Raw genomic sequence first — 21,247 nt, 5'->3', positions numbered from 1 at the left:
TTTGCTGATTACCTCCTAAGTAAAAATTCGATATTTTCAGAACTTTCTTATTTTTAGTGGTGGAGACGGAAAATATCATACGCAGGTCTAAGACACAGTTTGGATGTCACGGATTTTAGTAACGGCCTAATAACGATTAGGCAAATAAATTCCGTGGCATCCAGTTCCACTATGGCAAAAAACAACACCACAAAGGGGCAATTTATATGGAGATAAACTCATTTAGAAAGTGAACTTCTCTCACTAGCTTGTGTGAGATAAGTTATCATTGTTCTTGAAAAGATGTAGATTGAGTGTTTGCATGTGTGTGGGGTGTAAGTGTTCTTGCATGAATGGATGGCATGTTTTTTTTGTGGATATATGATTTTGTGGTTCTTGCATGCGGTTTTTTTTTCCTTTCTAAATTACGGGTGGTGTCCTAACACCCCCCGCCACACGCCCTTGCGGCGGCTTGCGGGGTATTAAGTAGATGTAGATGAATCATCTTCAACTTGGTATATACCGCCATTGTCCATTGTTATCATTCCTTTTAGATGAGAAATTTATTATTTGCTAATAAAATATCTGAGAATATTTTATTCTGCTCTGTCATCATCCATTTCTCGATAACGTGGCACTCTCTCGGATGGCTCGATGATGAAACTGAAAACACCCCACCACCCAAAGATTCCTCGGGAGAGATTCGAGTGGGCATCCCGCGTGGCAGAAGGTTGAAAGGGTTGTGGGAGAAATGGGATGCGTGGAGGAGGGGAGAGCGTGGACAAACCTTGACGGTGAAAGGTTGCAGTATTTAGTAATCTCTCTCCGCGAGGAAGTCTTGAAGACGCCACCGGCCGCGGTGAAAGGATGTCAAGCCTAGTATTGATGTTGCCGAGCGTTGAAGTCTCCGGCGCCCGAAGAGCTAGAAGAGTGGAAGCTGATAGCCGCTGCCACCACCGAAGAATATGACAGGGTAGCGAAGTTTTTCTGGCCGAGGTGGAAAAGAGGTGCTAATAGAATACTAAGTAGGCCTTTTTTTCAACACTGGGGAATATATGTAGCACGCGCTGCGAGATACTAATCGCGATTTGCATAGTTTCCGCAGGTGGGGTTTTCTACAGTGGTAATTGTGGATGCATTCCTTGGCAAATCGAGAAAATAGCGCTCGCTCTTATTTTCACTTGGAATCGATTTGGCCGGTGCAATCTTCGCGTTCGACGCGCGGAAATTTGTGCTTTCGAACTACGTCCAACAATCAGAATTTCGTCGTAAAGTGTTGACAATGAATTCGAAGTTGGGAATTCTTAGGTTATATATCTTATTTCCTATTTATCGTTACGAAGAAATTGGTTCCATTAATGCTAATTTTACTATTAAACACTAGAGTAAACGAGTATACCTGGAGAGTAAATTGTTTTAAATTTGATTTTTAAAAGTCAGGAAATGACTGCTCTTAATTTTGATTGCTCCTCCTTGTTATCCTCAAGTTAATTATTTTAATGTATGACAAATATTTCAAAGGCCTTGGTGTTTAACCGTTGAATTATAAAGCTTGAAAATTGATCAGTTAAAATATGCTTCATAAGTATTTACCTCCATGAAAATATTTCCGAAAAAACGCTGATAAAAATATCGTGTTTATAGAATATGGGTTCTAAACTACAGGATTCTATGGGTTCTATACTACAGGATTCAATCATCTCCATTATTTTGTTATGAAAATGTTACTATAATTGTAGGATCTGTGCCCAAATTTATTATGTACACTCTAATGTACTCATCTAATTAAATAAATTGTGCACATTTCTGGGTTATTATAACCATTTACACACTTTTTCATTATAAGCATTGCTGGCAACAATTATAACTCTTGAGTTATTGTCGTCAATTATGGGCAGAAGATTAACTACATATTCTAAAAAATACTAAGCTTTTAATGGCACAACTATATGCATTGAATTATTTACATATTAATGGGATTGAAAAAATTCCATTAAAATTTTTTCTGTAAAAATTTTGCTGTGAAATTAAAAAAATAGTTACTATGTATTCTAATCCTAAATCCTTGAAGAGTTTTCTAGTTTGGTTGGTTTGGAAATTAAGTATCCCCTGTTCACAAACCGTATAAAATTTTCGGTTTATTGACTCAATTGATAATTTTCATACAATTTATTAATTATTTTAAATATTTTTCTAAAATTTAGTATCGTCTTGGAAGTGGTCATGTAAACGGCTTTCTACTGGCTCATATTAGTTGATAAAATGTTTGTTGGCTCAATTGACCAAAGAAATCTTGGTGCCCATGGATTGTGTGAATTTTGGGGATATGCATACATTTATCTTTTCCTTCCCGTAATACATAACTCATAAAAGCGACGAAGAAGGTTCCGGATGCATCTTCTTGGTAAAATCTTAAACATTTTCAGTTAATGTTAAGTAACTATCTAGAGAGTCTTTCTACCAGATAGTCAAAATTGTTGCTTTGGTTACGATTCGGGAAACACTTTACTTTTGATTAACGCTATGTATTTCGGTGAGTTATTTCCAAAGCCCGACATAAACGCTGTCATCAGAGCACCTTAAACCCCGAACGGTATTTAAGGTGCACAATGAATTGGGCAGGTTGTAAAGCGATAACGCGTTAATTCCTCATGTTTGAATCTGTGAGAAAAGGGAAATAAAATGAGAGTTATCGGGATCAAGAAGTTAAATAGACCCCAAAAATTATTTGGAGCAATAAAAATCATAACATAAGACAATAGGTATAAATTACTTTCATTCAATATCAGCAGTGTATCTGGACTTTTCCCGTAAACCCAAACTCAATACTCAATTTTGAAAAATAACCAGCTGGCGTGTCATGCCTCGGCGCAAGACCTTTAATAAAGAGCTCATACTAACACGCTTTAATTTTTCTAGGATTCAATCACTCCAATGAGTTTACAATTTTTTAGATACAAAGACACCCCATTTAGGGTCGGGAAATAGCTTAAGCAAAAGAATATTTTTTGTTTTTGCTGGAAGGTTTCATTGGCAGTTTGCAAGAACACAAGAAATGTCATCGAAAAGCCTTGTACCAAATAAACGGGATGTGATGTCAGAAAAAATGTCTACTTCTATGCGATTCAATACTTAGTGAGTAAATCCCTCAAAAATTATCGAGAACATTAAAAAATGTATTGATCACACTTGGTAGGCACATAGGAATGAATTTTCCGGGTTTATTATTTTGACTAAACTGAAAAGTGTTAAATTATGTCTACATCTCGATATTTTTGTCATTTGAATAATTTTTCCTACTTCAACTCAGGTTCAAGTGGTCACAAAATAGGTAAACCACAACTCTCCAAAAGTCTCTTCTTCATTTAATTGCATTTTGAACATTTTGTACGGATTTATAAATTCTAAACGCCTCGACAATTTCATATACTTAGTTATTAATACTTATGATATAGTAGAATTCAATGTTAAATAAATAAAATGGTATTTGCATTCAGTGTTTTATCGCCACTAAACCCGAGTTACATATGTAATTTCAGAACAATCAATGTGAAACCTTATCTAATAAAATAGGTATATTCTTAAGTTCAGCGCTTTTACCGCAATAGTTTTTATTATGCACATGACTATTTGATTTTTACATCAGAATTATTGTTATTCGTCGAAAATTAAGCAGTAATATTGTATTTTTAAGATAAAAAGGAGCGAACGGTTTAACACAACCAAAGAAAGTCTGGAAGCGACGGTTGAGATAGGAGTGCCAAAATCCATGACGCAAATGTCGTCAAATTCCTTGCACGGATTTTGAAAGCGTGAACCCAAATGGGAAGAAAAAGCTATAATGCAATAGATTTTCCGATTCTATGGTCGAGAATACGCGAATGGGGAGAAAAAAGAAAAAAGTCAACCCAGCCAAGGTTTCAAGGCGAGGTGATCAAAATCACTCGCAGGAGATGAGATCTGAATTTTTGATTAAATCGTAAAAGCAGTGGAGTCAGTTACCTTATGGGCTCTATTCCTCGATGGTTTGGGCATAATATTTTTTTACTTTCATGTCCCTTTAATGGTAAGTACATTGGTGACATATGAGAGAGAATTAGCTTTAGCATGCAATATGCCTATGCCAATATCTAGCTTCAAAGTGTTTACTTTCTATTTGCGTAGGTAAATGTTCTTTTCTACTGCTCTGCCTCTCGGAACACTGGAGAAGGAGAAACAATAAAATTTTGGAGCTATCGGAATATAATGATTCTGTAAATCATTAAAGTCTTTGTTTCACGACCAAATTATTAAAATTTAATTTTTTACTAAGACAAACAATTATATGAGAAAATAAATTGTCATATAAAAATTTGTGAATCGTCTAGAACATATGTATTACAATCCATTTAAAGATTAATCAAACTTTATTGGAAAATAACTCAGTTTCAATGATAAAAAAAGCATTCATGAGAGTTCATATTATCTAATCCTTCTATAAATTAAAATGGTATAGTTTATCCAACTAGGCACGTGGGGCTAGAAGTAGCTGGATTTGATATCGATGGCCTTATATGATTTTACGAAATAATATATACATATAAAAATGAGTGATCTGCACGTATATCTACTTCGCTTACAGTGACATTCTTAAAAATATAATTTATCTTTTAAGCGCAATTCAACTCATGTGGAGAGACCTCATTTTTTTCAGTTTGCATTTCATGGAAATAGGATATCCTCTCTTCCACTTGAACTCAGGCTACTTTGAGAGAAGTGTTTGGAGCTCACTCCTGTCGCACAACAATGGACCCCACTCTTACGCCCTCAAGAAAAATTCCTTGCCGTTTGGAAACATATTTCATCACCAAACCAGGCGGTCACTTTTTTCACTGGTTCCAAAATATTTGACTTCCACTTTCATCGTCCAAGATATTGCCCATTATGCGCCCAAAAGTGTCTGGTGACCTCCAGGCTCTTCATCATTTCCCTTAGCGTTGAATTCTCCAAGAAAACAGTAAACATCCGCGTGAAGACTTTGATGATTCTGCTGATTAGATTTTGTAGACTTGAAAACCATACATTAGAACTATTTATTCTAATTTACTGTTTACATCTCAGTTTTCCCAAATAGAATAAAGTAAAACATCACATTAATCCATAAACAGGTACACCAAGGGCCAAACAAAAGTTTATGCCAGTTCTACCATTTCTAATTTTCTAATCCTAATGAAATCATCGATTTAATCCCAAAAGCAGTAAGATTGGTATTTTCGCACGTGAAAGATATTCGAATTTTATTAAAAGGAAAGAAGCGATACTATTTCATCTATTCATGCACTAATATTCATATGGGATTCTTTCATTGGGATTCTATTTTGAAATCTTATTATTTAGAAGTATGTTCTAAAATTAAAACTATATATGAGCTGATTCTCTGTATGATAGTGACTATTATTATATATTTAAAGTAGTAAAATTAACATAGTTGGTTCCTAACCAACACAAGGAATAACAAACTTTTCCAAGTAATTTTACTTTTTGGTCCAATAACATTAACAATAAAATTAACACCATTTGGTGTTAAGATTATTAGATTTAGATTATGACATCACATATGTAAATACTCTTGATAAACACTATCGTACATGATATCATATTTATTATTTTTTTCTAAAGTTAAATCGTTCAAAACTGACTCATATTTTTTCATCAAAAAAATCTCTCAATATAAAAGAATGTAATAAACAGTATCCATTCTAAACATTTTACATTCTTATTCTTTTATTTTGAAAATAGCTGTAAAACATCAAGATGACTAAAAGAAAGGCACAAATACTGTTTTATTTTAATTGTTAAAACACCTACGTTCTAAAGAGGCGTGAAAGTTGTTTTTCATCTTCATCTTGAAATGTATAGGCTGCGAAATTGTTTAATACCTCTTACATACGTAGTGATATACATTTTCATATACTATATGCATCCGAAACATGTCCAATTATTTATATCTACTTGAATTGCTTTTTCGAGAACCCAAGTATTGCAATCACAGCATCTATATTTCACACAGATTTGATGAAGAAAAAAACCGAGAAAGAGCTTTAAAACTCTGTGGCCGATGTGAAACTCTCCTACTGAAACGCGGACATTGTCGTGGATTATTCTGCAAAAAGTTGAATTCCTTACTCCATCCCGTACGCTGATGTAAGATGGCGGCCGTCGAGAAATTATGTATACTTGAGAAGGAAACTGCAGTTTCCTTCCAGTTCTATGCGGTGAAAACTAGAAAACTATCCGGCTGCATTCAAAATTTTCTCCATGAAAATTGAGATGATGCACAGCCTGTGTGTATGCATTGACCCTCGTCAATTGACTTGACCTTTGTCGGTATCGGTGCCAAAGATCCAAGAGGTCTAGACTCGCTGCATTTCCTTACTTCGAAATCAACTCCACCTTCCCTTTCATCGCAACGATGATGCTTTCCTTCTTACGCACCATTGCGTACTTTTCGCGATTGAAAAATGTTTAGACAGCAGTGCGAGCCAAGATATCTACTTGCGGCGGTCGAGAGATTAGAAAAGTCGCTTCCGTACGACCAGTTTCCCATGTAATCCTCCCGGCAATGGGGAGAAATTGAAAGTCGCACTAAGTTGAAGCGCCTAACATAGTTGCTCTTCCTCAAGTCTTCTGCGCAAAGAATGCACATACTGGGACGGAACGGAATCCAGAGTGTTTTCCTAACAAATTTTCTACTGTTTTCGACAGCTAAGCAGACAAAAAACTGGGAACGGCTTCAATTTTATTCAAAATTGCTTCTTGCTCCAGGATTTTTGGTCTTTCAAAAGACGTGGACAATTGCTTTCAATGAAAGCGGGCAATTTTTGCTTCCCTCAGCGTTTAACTAACCGTAATAGCTACAGCTTTCCTCGAAATTTTTGAGCCATTCGCTCAAATTTAGCTTTCCCAAATATACACACTTTAACATGATTTGTTAAGATCCTCATTCCCCCTTTCTAAAAATAAAACACGTGATTGTGTAATACGTGGCTTCAAAACGTTCTATAGTTATGGAATAAACCATGGCACCTTTGGCAATATGCATTCCTAAAGAAATTGCGATACTTACTAATAAATTCTATCATTGGAAAGAGAGGACATGATGCTGACTAGTATGATGATCTAAATCCGCTTTCAAAATTATCAGAGAATACGACATAAGTAATGATTTTGTTATGTATGACTATTTTTGACGTTATTCATTAATTTATTTTGTTCTTATTGGCTTAATTTACAGTTTAGTTTTGAGCATTCTAATTTTGCCATCTTCAGCTTACTGAAAATCTTGTATCATCTCAATGTGCATTCACAGTGTTGAGCGTGCGTTATGCCCGCAGTAATTCCGAGTTAATACGACTCGACGGAATTGAAATATATTAGTAATTTTTTTCATTTGTGAAACAAAGAGCTTTAATTTAATAATAAAAAATTCTAAATTTGATAATGTTATGCTTGTATCTTTAGCGGCCAGATAGCCCAATCACCTACTAATTTAGAAGTCAAGAGTTGGATTCCTTGGTTGTTTTTACCGCTTTGTCACTTATTAACATTTTTGTTAGATATTGCTTCAAAAAATCTATAATAGAGGCCAAGTCTCTTTTATTTTTGGGTTATATATATAAATATAAAAGATAACACTCACGCGTTATTTCTTGATAATTTTGATGGAATTCTACTCCGTCTTCATCGGAAGATAGAGAAGTAATAACTGTTTTTTTGTGTTTCTATATTGTTTGTTACTGTGTAATGTACTATTCGGCACTTCCGTGTTACGTCTACGAAATCATATATATATATATATATATAAAGTAAAACCTTACTTATACTTTTGAACTGCGACTTTTAACACCATTTCCACGAAATGAAAATCAACGAGAAGAAGTTCTTATAATGGCGTTCAGAATATTACTTTTTGTGTTCACACATACGCACACTTTGACTGTAGCCATTTCATATAGACATTATTGCTATTCCAGTGGACGCGGAAAACTATACCTAAGGGGAAGAGTTCATAAAGACAGAAATCTTTAAAATTAAATGAAAATGCCAATCATGGAATGAGTAGAGAAATTTGTTTTTTTTACCCGTTTCTTGTTCCCTAAGAAAGTGGAACAGCATGGACACATTTCTCAGCGCTATCGGTATATCTTATGTTGTGTTTCGCAGCGCATGGCAGTTATCCGCTGTCATCTCACAAGACTTCGATACGCAAAATCACGCTCCAGTTGTTAAATTCATGTTTTTCCTCGACCCTTTCCCCATTTTTATTGATCTACTAGATATTCACCCACTTCCCCTCAAGGCGATGGGATATGAGTCTCTAATCATTTTATCGCCGTCACATTCAGCCTCATCGCGTGTTTTCCGACGCCGTAACGTCGATATAAAACTATTTCACAGTTATAAATATAAGGGATAGGAAATGTAGGTGAAGTCCTAACGCTTTTATAAGACAGTTACGACAATTTAAACTGAAACAGGAAACTTGTTCATCATTATTTGTAAGTCTGCGGATAACTGAGAAAGTTGTGGCTTCGTGAGATTTGTATCAACGAGCGAAATATTGCTGATCTCACTGCAACTAAATATTGCTTTCCCTCACAAACTTCAAGCATTTATTACAAAAACCTCCGCTCGCAAAACTCTTCGTATTCTACCAATAACCGCTGCCGTCTGACTCTCGTCGAATTCCTAATTGGCTATTGATCATTTTATCACCACATACCAACTCCTCGCGGCGAGTGTTCGAATTTGAATCGATTTATATAGAACTGTAATACTCTTCATAATTACGAAAAAATAAAAAATACAGGAATACAGGACGTGGTGGCATGAGGCGAATACGAATCCGAGGAGGCTGGATGCAGTGGCACTTAGGAAATAATGCGGAAACGCAAGTTTCTTTCTCCTCGACCCGGGGGACTATGTCCGCCGGGACAACGAGAGACAGTTTATATGTGACCACACCCCATTGCAACCCGTTCGCTAGCGGACTGACTGCACAAGCTAGCCCCAAATGGCGTATCCCCCACTTCCTGCGCAGCGAATCCAGGTGAGGAAGTTTGTGGAGCAGGGAAGGATGGACCTCTCCTTGCAGGCCGAGGCGGTCCCAGTAGGTGACTGAGGTCCACCGATGGCCGACGAAACTTCAACCGCCGAGAGGGAGGGGAGCGAGGAGAAGGGGAGAAGAGGGCGAGAGAGGGAGAGGAGGGGGTGTGCGATGGGAAAGGAAGGGGTTAGGGGTATGGAAGTGTGGAGTGCTCGTGAGGAAAAAAAAAGGGATGATTGTGCACAGTTAAAACAGAAACCGTTTAATCCATCGTGACCATGTCACGCGCAAAGCCGAATAGAGCAGTACCGATACATCTGAATGGAATTGTGAGTTTAAATTTTAACATTTTCAAAACGAGTATCAGTAGTAAAATGCCAAGAAGACGTATTCTCGGGTCAGGGCGTAGGGGAGTCGCGAGATGGAAACATAATATCGCGTGAAAGGGTGGATATCCACGGTGAAAATTAAAATTTGACATAACCGGAAGCCAAACCCGGGACTCCTAAATGTGAAAGATATAATTTTGATCCTTTAATCTCAATTTACAAATAAGGAGTGCCAAAATGGTGTCCCTAGAAGTTTCTTATTATGGAATACCTTCATCATTCCCGATTTTTTTTAGGTGTGAATGTTTGGTATTAGCAAGAATGTATTTTCCTTAACTGGTGATTTTCCCTTACCAGCCAATGATGGAATACCATTTAAATTTAAAATTGCTCTCGAGAAATGTTTGATGTTTTTGAAACATCCAACCAGTCCTCGGGGTGAATATTGTGGTTTGGTTTGAATGGATCGATTACCCACGATAAAAGATAGCTTCCGCGTTGCCATTCAATTGATTCTTGGTATGCCGTCGAAAGGTTGTAAAAATTGCTCAACGAATCAATTCTCCACAAAAAAGTTACTCGAGATTGAATACCCTCCTCGTTCTTATACGATCCGCACTGATATTCTAATGGCCGCGAATGTATACTAGAATAAATTTACCCTTGCTTTTAAAACGTGCCAAGACTACGGTCGGACGTGTCGGGCGTAAAAATAAAATCGTCCCTTAGACCGGAAAATGAGTAAAATCTTCCGCTCGCTAAATAGGAGTCCATCCTCAGTAGGAAGTAAATAAGGTGCATTAATGCTGGGAAGGGCCACGGCTACTGAGTCGTTTGATTAGCGTGACACAGCTTGAGGGTAGGAAGTTGTTTCATCTAAGACCGGTGACATCAATACAAGGAGTAGTCGGAAAAGTGAAAGGGAAAGCGAAGCGGAGATGCGTTTCCTTAGATGTTCCATCTTGGGTGACTAGGAGCGAGCGTGGCACCTAAGATTGAAGCTGGATACGCCATCTCTTCCCTTCAGTTATGCATCCAGGACCAGACGTTATCTATTAGGCCATCCCACTTACCTTGAATGAATCTCCCTCACAATGTATTTAAGCCCGGCCCTTGCCAATGAAATCTTTTTAAGATGGCAATAAAACGTTGGCATTGCGAGCTTAAACTCGCACAGTAGGAAAAAGGTCATGATAATATAATAAATGGCTGTTAGTTACCTCATCATCACCACCATTCAAAGATGCCCAAAGCTTGCGAGATAAATTTATGATCTCAAAAACGGAGGTGGTCCTACAAGCCGGATTTCTTTTAAGAGACCAATGGTTGCGAAAGTTATAAAAGTATTATTCATCCAAGAGAAGTAGCCAAGTATATCAACGTTAGGGTGAGGGTGATATGAGGAAAACGTTTTCTAAGGAAAATAATAATGTCCATGAAATGGCTCAGTAATGAGAAATTAATGACCTGAAATATTGACCATATAAAAAAATTCAAGATAACAAGGCAGTGTAAAATGATACGAAGAGGGATGGTTTTTAATATTCTCAGAATCACAAAAAGAATGCGTAATCTTACCGTATGGTAGGTAATACTTACGTACTGCGGCAAATTCATGTTCCTAAATTTTGATGTTTCCACCTCTCAGCAACAAAAGGTCCTCTGTTTACTCGCAATATTCACATAAGACTGTCTTCTTACGATTGACACGTTATTCACAGCCTTCATTAATCTATTAAATACAAGGTATCACTGTTCGAATCCAATCAAAATCCAAAACTTCGGGGACAAATGCACTAAATCACTCTGGTCCATAACTATACGGGGCTTGCATACACAAACTCAAAGTTTTCATATGGTTATTATATTTTCCGCCCTTCTTTGGCAATATTCACGACGCGCAGGCGTCTAAACATGCCGTGGCATTATCCCACTAAATTATTTTAGAGATCTGTATGAGATGCCTTTCGGTACATCCTCGCGGCCCACATGGAAAAACTCCCCCCGCTAAATAGGATGTGAATAAAACCTAATTACCACACAGATTGAAAGAAACTGAAGATAAATCGTGCTGGTTATTACCGCATACATGAGAACAGATGAATCGTTTCCTATTAAATATCAATGTTAAGAAAATTCTATGAATGAGAGTAACCCGATCTTTACACGTTTCGAAACATCGACTTACATTTTTATGGAGCTTAATATACGAAGTTTTGTTGTTTAACTCTATAAAATACTTGAAGAAACCCCGGACAACCCCCTCAGACCGAGAAATAAATTACCTAGAATGGAGAATTTCAGAGGTCATTCGAAGACGCACGAAGGAACTGATGTACTGATGTAGAAGTGCATTTTAAGTACGTTGCAAGTACATTGTTAATATGTCTGTAAATATATTGTAATTATATGGTAAGTATATTGTAAGTATATTTTAGCATGTGCAAATGAAAAAACTGTCAGGATGCTTAATATTGTGGAGGTAACCTCTAATCGCGTTTCTATGAGTCGTAATTTTCACTTTTAGACTGCTATTGTTAAAAAGGTGGAAATAGGTATGGGCACCCTAAATAGATTATGCAGGCACAAATGATATTTGCCTATACTCATTTCGGGCACCATAGTAAAAGTTGGTTAATAGCTCCACCTTTCCCGTCCTCAAAGGCTATTATGTCCCCAGGCGACCCCGGATGGACACAAGCTATTCGACTTTATAGGCGATAAAACTTCGCGAGAAAATGCAGGCAGGAAAAGGAACTGGTCCCTATAACCTAAATGTGTCAATTTCGCGCGGTCGGTGCTTGGTGAACTCTTGGCTCTCCTATTGAACCGAACTTTTGGTTCGAAGGGTTCTTCTACGCACATTCATGAGTGATAGACACTTTTTAACGCTTATGGCCATCATGCCTTTATTTTAAACGGAGAGACAGAAAGAGAGAGACAAGAAGATGGGCGGTGGTACAAAATATCCGTCATGCAAAAACTCTCTTGCGATGGAAAGGGAGGGCAGGAGAGTACAGACGGCTTCCTTCCTCCCCGCCTCAATTAATATCATAAAGAGATAGGAGGCATGCGAGGACTGGGGCGATGGATGGGAGGGGGAGCGAGGAGGGGCGTCTTCCATTCTTTAGGGCGGTGGTTGCCACCTGCCCGAGGGACGAGATGGAGAAAGGCGCTAGATGAAAGCATTCGCATTCAGCGAAATTCATGGGTGCCGAGGAAACTCGAAAATGCGTCGCGATCTAATAGAGGAAGGTATTTCAGGGAATATTTTTTTTCCTCCACACTTCCCTGGCCTAGCGCGCGCCCGCGTTATTGACAAAATGCCTCTTGTTTTTGGAATTGCCGCTGCAAATGATAGGCATTAGGGCGGTTCGAAATTTTTTTTCTTTCGTTTTTCAATGCTCTTCACCATACATCGATGAGAACTTCGAGCTTTGATGCTATATTGAAAATATGTCTTATTTCGTCGCGGTCCTAAGTGTAATTTGATCTCTGGCTGCCCCGCCGACATAAGAGTTCCCAGCGGATTAAAGTCTCGAATTTAAATTGCTTCCATGACTCTCTTCATTTCTCCGGAGATGGCATATTCTCGTAATCCGAGAGTATGCTAATCGTTTTCAGGATACATAAGTGCCTGGAACGACTTTTTACCTAATAACATTCCATTCAGTCCTGCGGATTAGTTTGAGCTTTAGAAATTTTGAGTCAATATTTCCACACATTTTAACAAGATGATTTTGTTACAGGTATTTATTTATACCTGAAATAAAATAAAGTGGAAAAATATCCTGTATTCTTCATTCCTGAAGATGTGTTTCCACTTAGTCAATCCTAATACTATAGTGTCACTTGCGTAGGCACCTAACTATTTTAGCGTAGAGTATCGGGTCTCTTTAGGAATCCGTATTAACTTTTCATGTAACCGCCTCTTTCCTAATCCCGTTATTTGTATTGTTTTGAAATAATTGTAACATTCTAAATTCAACCAGAACTATCCACTGTTTTCTATTTGCAAGCAACCTCCATTATGATCGTGATCGTGTGTCAGCTTTCGTTTGAGCACCCTTTCAAGTCATGAGAAAGTTTCCCCTGGTCCAGCCAGATAAATCTCTAGTTGAGCGCGGACACGTAAGATTTCGGAAGTGCACTTATGAACCACTGCATATGACTTCGGAAATGGACTCCGCGAGTGACGATTCGAATCAAAATCCCCGCATGTGCAGAGTAAGTCACGACGAAATCAACGAACACGGAAACGCTTTGAGGAGGAATTTGATCTTCCGTTTTGTGGGCCAGACGAGCCATCGGGGGCCGGACGACCAACTGGTTTTTCTCGTTCTCCCTCACCATGCTTTGCCGCTCATATTTTACTCTTACATATCCTCTTCTGCACGAATAAAGAAAAAACCCGCGTTTCCGTCTCCTGCGACTCAAAATGACGATCCCTCGATATTTCGTTCATTTTTTCCCATCTTTCCTCGGCAACGACGACCGTTCCCTCTTGACGCCTCTTCCGCTTGAGTCGTAAAAGTCGGGTCTACCTTCCCAAATCCATCCTCTCCCTCAAGCCACCACCAGCGTCCTGTCGTATTTTTTTTCATTCTGAACGACGTGTTCTCTTCGAGTCTCCTCGGCTTCTCACCACCCCCCCATTTTCTTCTCCCCCTCCCCACATGAACCGTTTCTACTCCCCTCCGTCCCCAACCATTTGGTCATCTCTTTCTCTCCGTGACCCTAATGGTCTTATCATCCCAAATATTTTCACCCAACTGTCTTTCGTGTACGTCCCTGCTCTCTCGCCATTCGGAAGTTTTATGTCTTCTTCCAGTTCCCCCACCACCTCCTTCCCACCACTCCCCCCGAAGCCGCAATGAATAGAACGAGCACCTCTTCCCCACCGCAAGGCCCACGGTTCTCCAACACGTTCTTCTAATTTCTGAATAGAGTACTCGAACCGTTGGATTGTCCTCACAAATTTCCGTCGACTTTAAATCAAAAGTGTCCTAGTACCCATCGATCACTGCCGGCTTAAAACGATAACTTCACTCGCATGGATAATATACTTATCACGGTGATATATCAAGCGGCATACATCCAGTATACTTTATTTTTCGTCGGTACGTTGAAAACTGAAATATTCTCACATGAATAGTGAACCCGTTTTGGAAAATTAAAATTTATGTCCATGGTTGGCCACTATGGAATCACATTCAAGTCACCTTAGCCAGAAAATTTACGGAGAAGGTTTTTTGGTACCAGCGCACGAAAGGACATTATATTCATTGATATTCTCTGACTGCTCACCCTTTGGCACGATGTTTATGTTGGCAGCTCTGTCCAAATAAAACATCCACTGCTGCTGCCGTTACCTAAGCTTTTTTTGTCGAAAAAAACTATTATAAACACACCATTTACGAAGATTTTATTATTTGATCACTTTCGGCATATATAGGGAGAACAGGGCAGAAGTTTGCGAGGAAAATTTGTTTTCTACCCCCAGTTCATTAAGTGTAGAAAATCTGGTGAGGATTGGTCACTGATATATCTTCCCTTCGGGAATGTCACTCCAGGTCCATTAGTTCACTTGCGTGTGGGCTGCTACTCCGCTACATTCTAATTTAACGCTGAATCACCAAAATTTATAGATTATTAAATAAGCTTGTAGGTGAAGCGTCACGTTTTCCATCCTCGTTGGCATCATTCGCGCATTTTTATTCTTTCCGTCCGACATCCTGTGTATCCGAGACACGCCCTCCGGAGCCTAAACGAAGAATACGTGTATCTCCTACAATCCAAAACTTGCTTGTGATTCCAAACCCTCTCCCCGCTCCCGACTCTCTAACCCACCTGCACAGCCAACCAGCGCACTCTTCGGCCCAAATGAAATCCGTTCTTCCTTCCCCTCTGCACTCACTCCCCTCCACCTCTCACTCCCCCCCCGCAAAGAATTCTCTAGATCTCTTCTCTTTCCTCACCTCTTCCCTCATCCCCTACTCCTCCTCCTCACCCCCTCCAAAAGAACCTCTTTCCTTCCCGCCGTCGTCGACGCAACCCTCTCATCCCCACCCCCCAAACCACGCGCCCGACAGCTCCTCTTTTTGTGTTCTTACCCGGAGAGAGGGAAGGGGGGAGATCGAAGGGGTTGAGAGACGGGGGAGGGAGTCACAGAAGTAGGGAAAGTGAAGAGATATATACCCCACAATACTTCTTCTCACGTGGAAGTTCTTTTTTTTCCTTATTCTCCTTCCTTCCCCCTCTCCACCACCCTTCCTTTCCTCCCCTTTCTCCGCGGCTGTTCCCCCTCCCCCGCCGTCGACCCACCGGCCCACTGGCCCATTGCGGGCTCCGGCCGCACAACCATAGTGCGTTTCACTCCCACCACCCTCTACCTCCCCGACCACCCATCTCCCACCCTCCTCCCTCCCTCAAAGCCCGACTGGCTGTCCGTCTCCCTCACTCTGGCTGGGTGCAGCTGATTTCAGAGCCTTCCTCCGAAGGAGAGGTGTTTCAGGTGGGGGGGGGCATGTTTGGAGGGGGAGGAGGTCCCACTCCTCCACAGGTTTCGATCGAGAGTGTTGTTCGTGGGGGGTGAGGGGGTTGGTTGATGTGGGAGGAGTTGGTGGAGGGAGTCGTTCTCACCAGTGTTGGGGCGGGGGTGGCCGTGTTGTCGACGGTGCCGGTGGGTTGGGGAGGGGTAAACTTCGGAAGATTGTCCGAGGGTCATCGTTGCTTGGCATCTTATGGGAGAGAAAAGAGAGAGAAGAGGGAAAGGGTACGCCGGGGCTTCGCCTCCTCGCGCAGTTGACTCCTCCTCTCTCTCTCTCTCCCGTGGGTATAAAACTCGGTGCCGTGGTCTCCCAAGACAGCAATCGCAGATCTGCAGTCTCTGCAGCAACACGCCTTCTTCCCTCCCAAAAGGGAACGCCGTTTGTTTTTTTACCTTCCCGCCCTCCCCCCAGCAAACCTTTGAGAAGAGCGTCGTGCCCCCGATTCCTAAGCCGAAGAGGGACTTAGCAACTCACGAGGAAGCAGGAGCACTGCACCCCGAGAGGATTTAGGGTCACCGTCGACGGGACCGTCGCCATGAGGAGCGGCACCAAACTACTGGTCAGTGCAACTTCATCTACCATGAGGCCCCAAATGGAATAGACTATCTCGTGTTTATTTTTTTGCGATCGAAAAACCGTCGGACCTTTACTCGGATTTTCGACGAGCTGGAGTTTTTTTTCCTTCAAGCATTTTGACTATAATATTCAAGGTTCTAACGTCCCTTCCCAAATCGTCTGTGTGGTGTAATTGCTTAACAAGTGGATCTTATTTGTAAAGAGTTTCATACAAAATTTAATCCCAACGAAATTTTCAGTGACCCTAGTTTCGTTTAATTCCAATTTTATTCACGTCAAGAGGTCGAAATTAAATTGGTATAAATTAATAACCTTTTATGATTTGCTGGGTAATCATGCTGCTAATATTGGAAATCACCTATAATAGCAATATTAATATTATTTCAACTTTTTCATGCATGCACTCCACGAGACATACCTCTTATTAGGGTATAAGATAATCAAAATGGTTTTGAAAAAATGATTTTAACTGTCAAGAAACTTTTTTGTTTCAAATTATAAAATGCTGAAAATCTTCTAATTTTTAATGAACTACGTAATTTCTTGAAACCTTGAAGGTTTGCTTTTTGCTTTCACATGCATCGATCTCAGGCTATTGTCTTTAAGTCGTGATAGCGCAATACCAATTCATAATATAATAATAATATAAAGGTACGTTAAGTTGTACCTGATTATCAACTTCCTCAAGCCTTTGTTGATAATTGAGGTTTATGGTGGTTTTCTTTGGGTGTGCATTGTATCAAAATAAAATGTGCATTTACACAGGATACCCAGATGCAATAACTCGTTTCAGTTCTGCCATAATCCACGGAAATTAAAATGTATGAGTCTTCATGATTACTATGACCGTGAACAGCCTATTTTAATCCGCCAATTAAATATTATGGGGAAACTTCTAAAGGTACCATATCACACATTGTGAACGAGATAATTGCTCCCTAGCGCTTATTCTGAGAAATTAATAAGTTAGTACGGAAGTTGAGGGGAAAAAATCAAGGTTTGTGAAAAAATGAGCATGGGAAAATTCTTGCCGCCTTCCTCCCAAGTATTTTAATCCGGCGTGAACCTTCAAAACATTCTCTCCCTCCACCGTTCCCATAAACATTCTTCTTTTGTTTCGCGTGCAATATCTCCATCACAATCCAAGCTTTTCAAAATCAAGGAAACTTTTATAGTAGACCTCGCCAAGGTAAACGACGGAGTTTCCAAACGGCGCTGCTGTTGAATGGCATTGAAATACTGCATAAGCGAGCCCACCGTCTGCCTACCTCAAACAGGTGGAGGGCGTCCCACAGAGCTCCGTTCCTTCACCCTTCCCCTTCTACACTCCCCCTCCGACCTCTCTCCACCGCTGTTCTCCACCACGTTGTTCCTTCCGTTTAATTTTCCTCAGCTGGCTCTGTTCCGCCGGTTGGCTCCCTTCAGCTTGACGCAAGCGAAGCGAAAAAAAGAGTTGCTTTGTTTATTCCTCAGGGGATCTCCTCTTCGCTTGTTTTTTTACTTCGCGAAGAAAGGACCTTTCTCCGACCGACATACTCAGGTCTGGGTCTTTCGAGATTATTTTTGCCTCTCCTCCCGCTGGTCTTGACCGAAAGGAATTCTCTCGCGCGCACACCCATTCCCCTTTCTTAAAGACCAGCTCCTAATTGAGGCGTCAAGAAAAAAATTACGCCATTTCTATTCGCAAAAATGTACACATTCAGCATTTTTATCCTCCAGCTTTGACCGTGCTGAATAACTATTTCATCCTTTTCGTGACCTAATAACAACCGGTCAGGGGTATTGAAATCTTTAACTTTCAAATCATTTTTTTTAAAGTAGGCAAATCTGAGAGGGCTGGCGAGAAAGAAATGATTCGTTCAATGTAAATGAATTATGCTTAGTCTTTCTAATTCGTGCCTAGCAATTCTTAATTTTTGTAGTAATCTATGCAGAAGTGACTGGGAAAAATCTGGAAGAGTATTTATTCATTTTATTTTACAATTAAACATGTATTGTTGGACAAATCGTTTTTTTACTTCAGAAAGTAGTTTCTCTACTTAACGTTAAAGAAATATCGAAGTACGTTTTAATACCTAGAAAAATATACCAATATTTAGGGGTAAATATATTTGCTATTCTTCCTCATTTACGCCGTTCATTATATCCGCAATAATTACAGATCAAATCCGTGGACTTACCATCCTAAAATCATTCTGATTGACTCAAATTTCTGGTACATATTCAACCTTTCCTATAATTTATTAAAAACTTCTCTAGGGCTTACACAGAATTGCAACAATTTTTATCTTGCAGAATAAAATAATTGCTGCGTATATCCTCGTGATAACCTTTTATTCTTCCTAATAACGTGCGCTTTCGATTCTTTTCTTTTTATCTGAAATACAACTTTCATAAACAAATACCAATTTTCCCATGGAATTAACGTTATACCGGAGCCAAATTTTCCTTTCATAGTTGCGTTGACCTTGAAAGACTGGAAGACATCGACAATGGAGAGAGATAGAATCAAAACCGTTATCTGAGGCTGTTAAAGTTTATATATAAGAAGTACATGCTCTTTTTCGTTGAGTTGAAAATCAAAGTTACTCGCATTAATTTTCTTATACTTATGTACTACTGTGTGCTTTCGGCTTTTATTTCGAAGGCTAAAACCGGGTTCGGTGTTTTAATAGAGTAGCCACGTTAGTACTTAATCCTCGTGATTTTTTCTCCCTTTTTGGCGAGTACGGAATTGGCTGCTTTCTATCGAAAAATTCTCTGATAAATATTAGCCTCTTATCGATTGTATAAAATTTTCATTGATGAGTTCAGTTCCATTCGTGTTATGTAACTCATTGGCTAATGTCGGTGATGAAATAGAGCATGTGTTGGAAAATGAAACGAGCTTCCGAGATTTATTCAAATAACGTCTTCTGTTTTGCGGAATCTGAATTCAGAACTCGTTCGGCGAGCACTTTTCACTTTCACTCCGTTTTAAAACGGAGCAGCTCCCTCGAGGCCAATGCCAAGGATATCCCAGGGCAGCACTCTGCTAGAAATATCATGCATCTGCCAGAACGGTAGGTTCGGTATTATTACGATTTAGGACACTGAGCACCACGCCATGTGTAACTTCGAACAAGCACCGCGACTCGCGCCGTCCTCGCTCTTGGCATCAACTACATCAGCCGTAGAGGAGTTCAGGGCACAGGCCGTTCAGTTATCCAACTTATGTAGTAATTGGCTCAATTTCTATTGCGAACGAGCAAATTTTCTAAAAACATTATGATAGGCCTTTCAAACCCCATAATTTTATGCTAGCATATCGATCAAAACATTACCGTTAAATTAATATTGCTTCACATTCAAGCATTTCCGTGTAGTAAAACTCGGATTTTAAAGCAGTCACTTCCTATTTCTCATCTGAAATGTATTAATACTAACTTCAAATGAAGTATTTTTGTTATAAAATGCTCTCAGAGTATACTATTGCAGTAACATTTTCTTTATTTTTTCCTTTGCAGTTGGTCTTCGCGGCCGCCGCTGCCATTGTGGTAGCCCGTGCCGAGGAAGAGAAAAAAGAGTGAGTATCAGCTAAGCTATTCCTTAGCAATAGTATCACTAACAAAGATACATTATATATTTATTAAATATTTCCTTTATTTCCGACATTTGGCATATAAGTAATTCAGTTCTACAGATGCAGTATTGCATCTGTAGTATAACGTGCTGTTGCTTAGTCTTTATATATTTATCTAAGAATCTTTTATTTATTTAGTCTCAGAAAGTCCTCTTTGTTGAATAATATTAATACTCTTTTCATATAATACAATATATGCTAATCTTTGTTACGTTCAATGATACATTCGATTCCAAGATGAACGTGTCTATTCGGTATTTGCTAAATGGATGCCTCAATCCAAAACCGAATTAATTTCTATACTCAGCGAACGATTTACCGTTCGCTCCATTCCTCTCTCTCTCTCTCTCTCTCTCTCTTTCGCACACACATATAGTACATACCCTCGCCCTCATGCTTCTCACCTTCTGGTCAATGTCCCGGTTGAATTTCTTAAAATATCACTTTCCTCAGCTGATTCTTTACGGTACTTGAATTCGTTTTTCTTTCTAGCACAGTAAGGTTCGAAGCACATAATGGGTCCATAGGGATACCCAAATGCCTTCTTTTATTGATTGATTTGAATTTTCTGAATTGCTCAAAGAATAAATAATATGTTCAAGAATTACATTTCTACGTCCCATCGGAGAGATTGCATAGATTTCCGTTGGTGTTCAATCATTAAAGATGATTTAATGCAAGGCAATGGCAATCTTACGTTTGATTTAGAAAATTTTAAGCGCGTTCTCTCTTATTGCATTCCTATTTTTCGTTCATTTCTCCCACCATTATACAAAATTAATCATTATATTTTACTCTATTTCCCTCGGGGAATCAAAAAACGGAAATACGAATTGAAAAAAGTTAAGTTTTCTGTAAAAAGTCTTCGTTAAACGGCTCTTAAAATTTAAACACGATGTATAATTTTTAAATTTAATCAATAGTACGTCATTGACGCATAGTGGACTTTCACAGTGATAGAGGCATCACTGAATCCATATGCCCCTAAGGTTCCTTTCACTTTGCCTCATTAAGGTCACCCCATTGATCCGCGAAAGTTGTAAATTTACTTTTCTTTCATATCTTCTCAAAAGTCTTTCTTGAGGAAATATTGGCATTAACTTTG

Source organism: Hetaerina americana, unplaced genomic scaffold, assembly GCF_022747635.1.
Source record: "Hetaerina americana unplaced genomic scaffold, ioHetAmer1.1.p SCAF_4, whole genome shotgun sequence".
NCBI lineage: Eukaryota > Metazoa > Arthropoda > Insecta > Odonata > Calopterygidae > Hetaerina > Hetaerina americana.
Note: the sequence above shows the minus strand (reverse complement) of the source record.